Source organism: Pinus tabuliformis, chromosome 8, assembly GCF_031772625.1.
Source record: "Pinus tabuliformis cultivar Carrire ecotype Pingquan chromosome 8, CPIR1, whole genome shotgun sequence".
In the NCBI taxonomy this organism is placed as follows: domain Eukaryota; kingdom Viridiplantae; phylum Streptophyta; class Pinopsida; order Pinales; family Pinaceae; genus Pinus; species Pinus tabuliformis.
Genome location: NC_142294.1, coordinates 1,930,923,946 through 1,930,933,374, shown reverse-complemented (window position 1 = coordinate 1,930,933,374; position 9,429 = coordinate 1,930,923,946). Strand labels below are relative to the sequence as shown.

The 9,429-nt window shown below is 39.1% G+C and overlaps 1 non-coding gene across 1 annotated transcript; it reads right to left on the bottom strand.

The window, feature by feature from the left end:
* Positions 1 to 1,106: 1,106 nt before the first annotated feature.
* On the bottom strand, positions 1,107 to 1,179 carry TRNAF-GAA (transfer RNA phenylalanine (anticodon GAA)). Its single transcript has one exon. It is a non-coding gene; the product is annotated as a tRNA-Phe (tRNA).
* Positions 1,180 to 9,429: the final 8,250 nt, after the last annotated feature.

Below are 9,429 nucleotides of genomic sequence, written 5' to 3'. Positions count from 1 at the left end.
TGAAAATGATACCCTGTTGCAACAGGAGGCTAACAGTAGCTCCACTTGGGGATGGCTTTTCCTTGTGAAAAGCCAAGAACAGCAGGTCAGATTGCCTTGATCTTCTGTGGTTGTTGTAGACTGGAAACACTTCTTTGTTCTGGCTTTTAAAAATATAAACTTTGAACTATGAACAACCTCCTCCTCAACTGAATTACTGTGAACTGTACAACATCGCCTGCTTTCTTCTGCGTGCTTGATAATTATGTACACCATTGTTTGAGCATTATGCCTCTGAAAATCAAGGGCCAAAACTAATGTATCTCCTCTGACTCTGGTCCTGAACAGTTATTGACCAATTTCTTCTTCCTTGTCAACATTCTTTTGGCTGAAGATTACAAACTGCAACAACTTGCCTTTACCATGATATATTGTGATGTGTCTGTGCTATTCTTCGCAGCATGTACTATCACAGAGAAATGTTTGGTACAGATTATTATAGTACCGTTCGCAAAGTAGATAAGTTAATTCCTGTGGATGTCTATTCGCTAGATTGCCCACCTGAACCAGAGGCTATTATAGATGCTATAACGAAACTTCGTGAAAGAAAAGATAGTTCGATGGATATATGAGGCCCGAACTCCAACAAGGAAAGAATAAAATATTTCACTATAAATCATAGGGATCATCATATTGGATCCAGTATTCATACTAGAAACTATGGTCAAAAGTTATTACATCAATCTTATGAACCTCAATTCGAATCTACTTTCGAGATACCCTCTGCAACGTTTGGATCTACTTCAACTCTGCAATTATAGATCTATCATTGGGATAATCTATCCCATTTCGATTCGGATGAAATAGGATGAATAAATTCCGACTAGTGCCGAATTATCAGTCCCACCGTCAAATCTTGACTTCTGAGTTCTCGATCCTACTTTTTTATATGTACAGAGTATCATGATTCAATTGGAACGGACAGAGAGGGACAATATGAGCAAAGAAGAGGGAGAGAACAGATTGATCCATCTATCTATTTTGATCGGGGTGTCTCCGTATGTAGATATACATCTAGATAGAATAGATTTAGATAGATGGATATGGAGACATGGATATTTACATCTTGCCAGGAACCAGATTTGAACTGGTGGCACGAGGATTTTCAGTCCTCTGCTCTACCAACTGAGCTATCCCGGCTCTTCCCTGTGGATCATCCTGGTACAGGGTTTTAACTTGTGTCAACTAAAAAGAAGTAAAAAGGTATTTTTACTAGTTTTTAGAATGATCTTTATTATTTTCGATCTGGAAGTCACTAATATGATAAAAATGGACTGCAATTGAATAATTTCAAAATGATCTAATCTATGTAGATCATATATCACAAAATCAATTGATCATATGATCAGCTTATTAACAGATCAACTCAACTGGTCATAAGATGGATGAAAAGATTCATGTTCTAATTTCTTCTCTTCATGAAAAAAAAATAGCGAGGTAAAAGAATCGATAAATTAGAATGGATTCGAACCAATGGAATTGGAGAAGATAGATCAGTCCGTTCGGGAACGAACCTGGGTGGGGATAGAGGGACTTGAACCCTCACGGTCTATAAAGCCAACGGATTTTCCTCCTACTGCAATTTGCATTGTTGTTTACATTGACATGTAGAATTGGACTCTATCTTTATCCTCGTCCAACCATTTATTCCAAAAAATAATTAAATTATTCATCTAGAGTAGATAAGTTCATAATTGGATTACTTAATGTCAAATCAGTACTTCAACTCGAATCTGGCATCTATCTTATGAATAAAATGCTTGGAACGAGTTCTGATCGCCAGTTTTGTCTGATGTTATATAACATCTCTCTCCATTTTTGAGGTGTAAATAGATCGTTCTATAACTACAGTAACTACAGTATTGGACCAAATGAGATTCATTCGTTAGAATAGCTTCCATTGAGTCTCTGCACCTATCCCCTTCCTATCTTAGGAGAAGAAACATTGTCTTTATGAACTAGATTTGGCTAAGGATTACCCATTCAAAATATCCCAGGGTTCCCTGGATTTGGAAGCTATCACTTGGTAGGTTTCCATACCAAGGCTCAATTCGATCAAGTCCGTAGCGTCTACCAATTCCGCCATATCCCCTTCTCGAAGAACAAGATCATACCTTGATCTAATCCTATTATGTAATATCCATCAGCATTATTCATTGGATATTTGCTCAATATTGGGTGGGAGAAATATCCTCCCCTACTCCCCTACTCCCCTTCTCTCCCCTTCTCTATCTCTACCCCAATCGAATATGACTGGGAATCATTATATTATTTATCCATTTGAAATGCAATGTTATTATCCTCCCCTAGTCGATTTGGAAGAGTGAGTAAAACGATCGATATCAATTGACCCTTACTTCTCCTTTCTTTCCCTTGAAAGAATCTACATTCAAACAATGTTCCGTTGTAATCGTAATCTGGATTGCGTCATTGAATCTGATTCGCGCTATAATCGTTAGGATTCCAAAGGAATCTATGGATCTCACCCCAATGAAATGGGGAGTGATATTCCATCGAGCCTGCTTAGCTTAGAGGTTAAATTAGTGCAGAGACAGGGCCTTTAAAACTGGAATACTTGCATCGGCTAGATCTTCACAGATTCACTGCTGCTTCTTAAACAATTGGCTTGCTTAAAAAAAATGAAAACAAAGTGCTGATATATACAAATAAGACTGTACAAAGATATATACAAAACTGCATTGTGTCCCTTAAAAGGGATCATGGTAATGCTTCAGCATACGACCATTGACAAGACCTTCTTCATCAGAACAATCCTCTACAGATCTGAGAAAATAAGTGTTATTTCCCTGATAGCAGAAATAACCAATGGACCTCTCCAGAGAAAATCAAACTTGGCATGTTTGCCCTTGTCTTCTCTTCTTGAGTCCCATCTTAGAAATTTGTCACCAACTTTGAAATCTTCAGCCTTAGCTCTCTTATCAAACATCTTTTTGAGCTTTTCTTGCACAATCTGAGCTCTGTCATAAACTTGTTCTCTGGTTTGCTGCAGATGGATGGTCTGATTGATTCTTCTTTGAATGTCATTCGGTTCAGCCTGAATCTCTTGTAACAGCTTGATAGTAGGAATGCCCAGGCATGAAGGAAATCTAACCTCCATGCCATATACTAGCTCATAAGGGTTCATCCCAATGGATCTTTTTCTTGACAGTCTATCTGCCCATAGGGCATTTACCAGCTTTTTGTGCCAGTTCTTCTTGTTTTCTTCCAGCAATTTCTTTATGATGTTGATGAGGCTTTTGTTAGATGACTCGGCCAAGCCATTGCCTTGAGGGTAATAGGCTGTGGAGTGGCCCAAGGTAATATGAAATCTGTGGCAAAAATTGATCATCTTTTTGGACTTAAAGGCAACGACATTGTCAGTGATGATTTTCTCAGGGCAGCCAAATCTGGAAAGGATATTGCACTCAAGGAATTGGATAATGATGGTGTCATTGGCTTGTCTACAGGGAATGGCTTCAACCCACTTGGTGAAATAGTCGGTGGCTGTTAGGATCCATTTGTGTTGGCCTGAGGAAGAGGGATGGATTTCTCCAATGAAGTCAAGACCCCATTGTTGAAAAGGTTTTTCTGTGGAGATGGGTTTAAGGGGCAGGGGTAACAACTTTCTCTTGCCCTCAAAAATTTGGCATTTGTGACATGACATGGCAAACTTCTTTACATCTGCAAAAAGAAAGGGCCAATAAAAACCAGCCCTTAAAATTTTATCAGCAGTGGACTTCCAATATATATGTCCTCCACAGTCACCTGCATGGAATTCTTTCATGACATCGTTAGTTTCATTCATGGTTAAACAATTGAGTAATATACCTTCATGATTTCTCCAAAATAATGCACCATCTATAACACAAAACTTTAAAGCCTTCATTTTAAAAAATATTTTCTTGGTTCTGGACAATCCTAGGGGAGCACACAGGTTTAAAAATACAAAGCATATATCAGCGTACCATGGAGATTGTAAAAAGATTTCACTGATCCGTGGAGTTGCCAACTCCGGTTCATTGTCCAGCTGGTTAATCTCTAAGGCTTGAAAGTTTGTTTCGGACATCAGTTTAGCTAAACCTTGTCCCTTTATTAGCTTGGTTGGTTTTATCTCTATGTCATATTCAAGGATGTTTGCAATCCACTTACCTCTTTTTCCTTCTAATCCCTCTTGGGTCAATATGTCTTTTACAGCAGCATGTGGGACACAGGCAATCACGTGTGAATATAATATGTACACTCTGAAATCCTTGATGGCCTTAACCAGTGCGTAGGCCTGTTTTTCCATGATTGGGTATTTCAAAGGGGCGTCTCTCAGAGCTCGGTTGAAAAAAGTGATTGGTTTTTCAGCTCCCTGTTCATCCTTTTGCAAAAGGACAGCGGCTATAGTGTGATCAGATGCAAATGAAAATATGATAAAATCTTTATCAAACTGTGGGCTAGTTAGGACAGGGGTTTGTGTTAAGGCTGATTTGATACTCTCAAATGCTTGCTTGGTTTCAAGAGACCATTTTACCTTGGCATCCTTCTTTAACATGTTTCTTAACAATCTTATCAGCTCAGCTAGATTTGGAATAAATATTCTCAAGAAGTTGATTTTCCCAAGGAATGCTTGTAGCTCTTTAATGTTTCTTGGAAATGGGATTTGAAGGATGGCTTGTATTCTTTCAGGATCAATTCTGATCCCATCCTTTGATATGATGTGGACAAGTAATTTGCCTTCTTCAAGGCCAAACAAAGACTTCTCGGGGTTCAAGGAAATGCCATATTTCCTGCATGTCATGAAAATTTTCCTGAGATGCTTGAGGTGTTCTTCATCAGATTTGGAAAATTGGGTTAAGTCATCAAGGTAGACAACCAGAAAGTCATGTATTTCTTTGGCAAAAGCAATATCCAGTGCTCGTTGAAAGGTAGCACCAGCGTTTTTAAGACCAAATGGCATCTTTACATACTTGAATGTTCTCCAGGGTGTAGTAAAAGTAGTTTTGTCTTGGTCGTCTGGGTGAACAAGTATTTGGTTGAAACCTGAAAAACCATCTAGCAAAGAGATTCTAGATGATCCCACTACTCTTTGCAAGATGTGGTCCATTTTGGGCAAAGGGTAATGGACTTTTATGGAGACTTGGTTTAAATTTCTGAGATCTACATAGAGTCTGATTTCGCCTGTCTCTTTTCTCGTAGGAACAAGATTGGACACTCATTCGGAAAATCTGATGGGTGCTATGATGCCTGCTTCAAACATCCTCTTTACTTCCTTCTCAATTGGGGGAAGAAGCGTAGGGTTAATTCTTCTAAGTTTCTGCTTGAAGGGTTTCTGGTTTGGGTTTAAAGGAATGGTGTGTTGGATCACCGAGGTGTCATAGGATTTCAGATCCTCATAGCTCCAAGCAAATACATCTTGGAACTCTTTGAATAAGTCAATATACTTGGGCTTTTGATTGGGTGGTATGTTTTTGGACAGTTTGATCATTTTTGGCTTTTCTACTGTCCCAATGTTATGTTCCTCTATCTCAGTGTTTATGGGCTGCAATTTTGGCTTTCTTGGCATGTCATTGGCATCAAACATATCTTCTAGTGGGGTTAGGCCAGCAGGCAGAAAGTTATCCTTTAAGTCAATGATGTCTGCCTCTGTTTTGGCTATATCTTCCAAGTGTATTTGTTTCAGCTGTTCTATGTTTTCTTTGTCAAAAATAGTTGGTTTCAGGATTTTCTTGATTATTGCAGCTATTACATCTTGCTGAGTTTCATTTGTTTGGTGTTCTGTATCTGTCATAGCATCCATGTCGATGTTAATATTCGAAAACTCATGCTCAAGGGTGAGGAAATTGTTAATCTGGGCATCATTTTCGAATACTTGCCAGTCTTTAATGTTATTTGGGACTGCGGGCCTATGTTTTATTTCAGCTGTAAATTGATGGTTTGGGTCAAAAGGAAGCTTGCATGTACTAGCAAAGGTGGCTAAGCTGTGTGCATGAATGTTGTGATTTCTTGAAATCTTGTCAAGCTTGAATTCATTGAATGCCTGGAGTATATTAGTAGCAGCGGTCCTATAGGCTCTCATTCTGTTGTTGTTGGTTACAAAATTGCCTTTCATATGTTGTATGATTAAATCAGAGTCTCCTAAAATAGACACTTTTGCAGCTCCTATAGTTTTGAGGAGTTTAAGGCCTAAAAGCAGAGCCTCATACTCTGCCAAGTTATTTATGCATTTAAAATTCAGTCTGTAGGCATGTCCTTCTACATGGTTGTTATATGTGTTGTGAATCTAGACACCTGCCCCTGCTCCTAACTTGTTGACAGAGCCATCAAACTCTAAATACCATGAGATTTCTTGCTTATGATCAGTATCAAGAGATTGAGCTGTTTTAGGATTTGGCAGATTTAAAATTTCTGTTTGGGGAACTTCTTTTGGTAGGCTGGCTGCATCAATTGCTGTGACAGTTTCGTGGGTATTTGCAACCGACTCTTCGTTGATGTGTGCTTGTTGCTCTAGAGTGAAGGGCTCATTATCAATTGAAACATTTGTATCCTCATTAAACAAAATAAATGAATCCATATCAGAGTGGATTGAGTAAATGGGAAAATTTTCAGGCTTGCTCTCACTACTTACCACATATTTCATGAGCGTTTCTCTATACAGTCTCTTTGGTTGCCCAAAGACTGAAATGGTGGCATAGGAAAGGTCTAATTGAAGGGATCCTTGGAGTTTTTCTCCCCATGATCTTGACAGGAGCATACCGTACTTTGGTGGAATGTCAGCAACCACTACATCCATGAGGATGGTCTTGTTTGGGTATTGAACTAAGGAGACACACAAGTCTTTGATGAGGCCTAGACATTTCACTTGACTTGAGTCAAATGAGTACAGATCTTTGTAAGGTCTTGTAACATCAAGATTCAGTTTTTCCATTACTGCTTTGGGCATAAGATTGTGCGATGCCCCTGAGTCAAACATAGCATTGTGCAAAACCTTATCATGTATATGCAAACTGACATAAAAGGGTGGGACAGGTCCATGTGTTGATTTTCCGTTAACTTCTGGGCCAAATAGCAGCTCTGGGGTGTCGTCTAAAACATTTACATCATCCTTAACCTCTGGCATTTGAAGTGATCTTTGAATTTGCTGCCTATATACATCGTGTTTGGCAAGTTCTGAGAGGGGAATGGATATTTTTAACTTAGCTATTTCTGTCTCTGAGTTAAATGGCTTTTCCAGTGGAGTCTTGGTGTTGATAATAGCAGTTTTTTTTGTTTCATTTGAACTGTCTGCATTTTGCTCTTGTTTATTAGCGTTATGGGAAGTTTTTGCTTGCGGTTTTTCAACTTCAGGAAAGTTTTTTGGAACCCTGTTCGAGCTTTCTTTCGAGGAAGAAGGTGGCAAAGGCTGATCTTTGGAAGGTTGTATCTCTGTTATGTCTTCTACAGTGACTTGATGCGGGTTTGGAACAGGTATATCAACTGGTTCTGTTGTGACAACCTTGCCTTTAGTCTTGCTGGGTTGTTTGTCTTCCTTTGTTTTACTAGGTTTGGAAATGTCAATGGTCCTAGTTCTTAGCTTATATTGTTTGTGTAATTCATACACATCGGTACCATATCCTTGTTTAAAATCAAAAGACTCGCCAGACCTAGTCTGAAACTGATTGTAATCGGGTTTATTTTGGTCTTCTTGGGACAGGACAGTTTGGTGCTCACCCTTTAGATCCATTAAGTTCATGTGAGCGTCCTCTATGGGTTCACTGGATGTAGATCCTTCAACATAATTATCTTGGAAAGGGGGTCTTATATCATGGTCTTGGTTAGGCCTACCAGCATTTGTGTTCTGTGTTTTTCTAAAATTTGGGTTCCTTATGGTATTAGACTGTTGTCCTTCCCATGATGCTTTTCTCTCAACATTTTCTACTCTTTCTCCCAGCCTTTGCAGGCCACTGATGATAGCATCAAGCTTTTGATCAAAAGCTAAGGGTTCTTCCTTAAAGGTGGTTCTTCTTTCCATTCTAGCTCTGTTTCTTTTGGAAATTAAATTGGCTTCTACGCTGACAGCAACATTTTGCATGTCGGCAAGGGTTTGAGGAGCTCTTTCTTTTAAATGGTATGCCATATCCGGGTCGAATCCATCGAGAAATTTGTACAAGGCCAGATCAGGTGGAGGCCTTAAGTTCTGTGGTATTGCGTTATATACATTATTGAATCTTGCACAGTACTCCAAAACAGTCTCTTGAGGACCTCTTTTGATCATATCATATTCAGCTAGTATGTGCAAGGGGTCTTTCTTTTTCTCCCATCTGTTGGTAAAGGATTGGTAAAGCTCATCTGGGGTGGTTATGGAATTTTCAACAAGTAATCTGAACCAAGTTCTTACATCACCTGTCAAACTCTGAACAAAAATTCTCATTCTTACACTATCATCGTCTATCTCATAGTTTTCAAAATAGTCTTGCATCTTTTTGGTGTGCTGAAGGGCTGTGAAAGGACCGGTGGAATCAAAATATGTGATTTTCGATTGGTACTCTTGAGGTAAAGCCCCAACATTAGCAGGTAATTGCAGGGGTGCATATCTATTAGCCATATTGGCAGGTATAAGTGGAACAACGGGGATAAGTGGAACAACTGGAGTAACGGGGATCATAGGAGTAACTGGAACACTGGAAACAACAGTAGTGCTAGTATGTGCAGTGAATGAAGGTGTGGAAGGAGTACTACGGGATGTAGATGATGAACTAAGGGAAATAGGGGTTGAATGGAACAAAACCTTGACAGGAGTCGGAATACTGCTAGGGTAAGCTGTTTCAGGGCTCAAATCAACAAAAGTTTCCTATCCTTCTTGCTTCCTAATGATTTTTGAGATTATGTTAGGGTTTTCAAAAAAAACTGGAGGGTTGGGGTCTGGATTAGACCTTGTATATCATGGATTTTTCTTGGGAGACAGTTTCCGAATTGTTTTTTTTTTTTTTTTGGGTAATTTTCCGGGGAATGTTTTTGTAATCAACAAGGGACTAATTAAAATTTGAGACAACTTGTTTGTAACTTAAAACTAGCATGAAGATTGACTAAAGCAACATTTATTTACTCCTGTTAATGCAAAGCAAAAACAGTCTCAAAGGCTTCCTGGCTGACATTCAGGCTTCATCTGTAGTTTTAAGAGATAAACAGCAGTTGGAAAGTTTGATTTATGGTCTCAGCAGAGCTTTCTTACCTTATTCGTGAAACTATCTGAGGAAGTCCCCAGTGGAGTTGCCATTATGTTATCACTTAGGTTGTCCTTAAGCTCTGGAAAAGGATACGTCCGAGGTAACCACAGACCAACTTTGGACTGCAGGTTCTAGCCAACCTGCAATCAGAGAGGGCTCTCTCTTTAAGATTTAGCTTTGTTGAAAAGGATTTTAGGCTAGG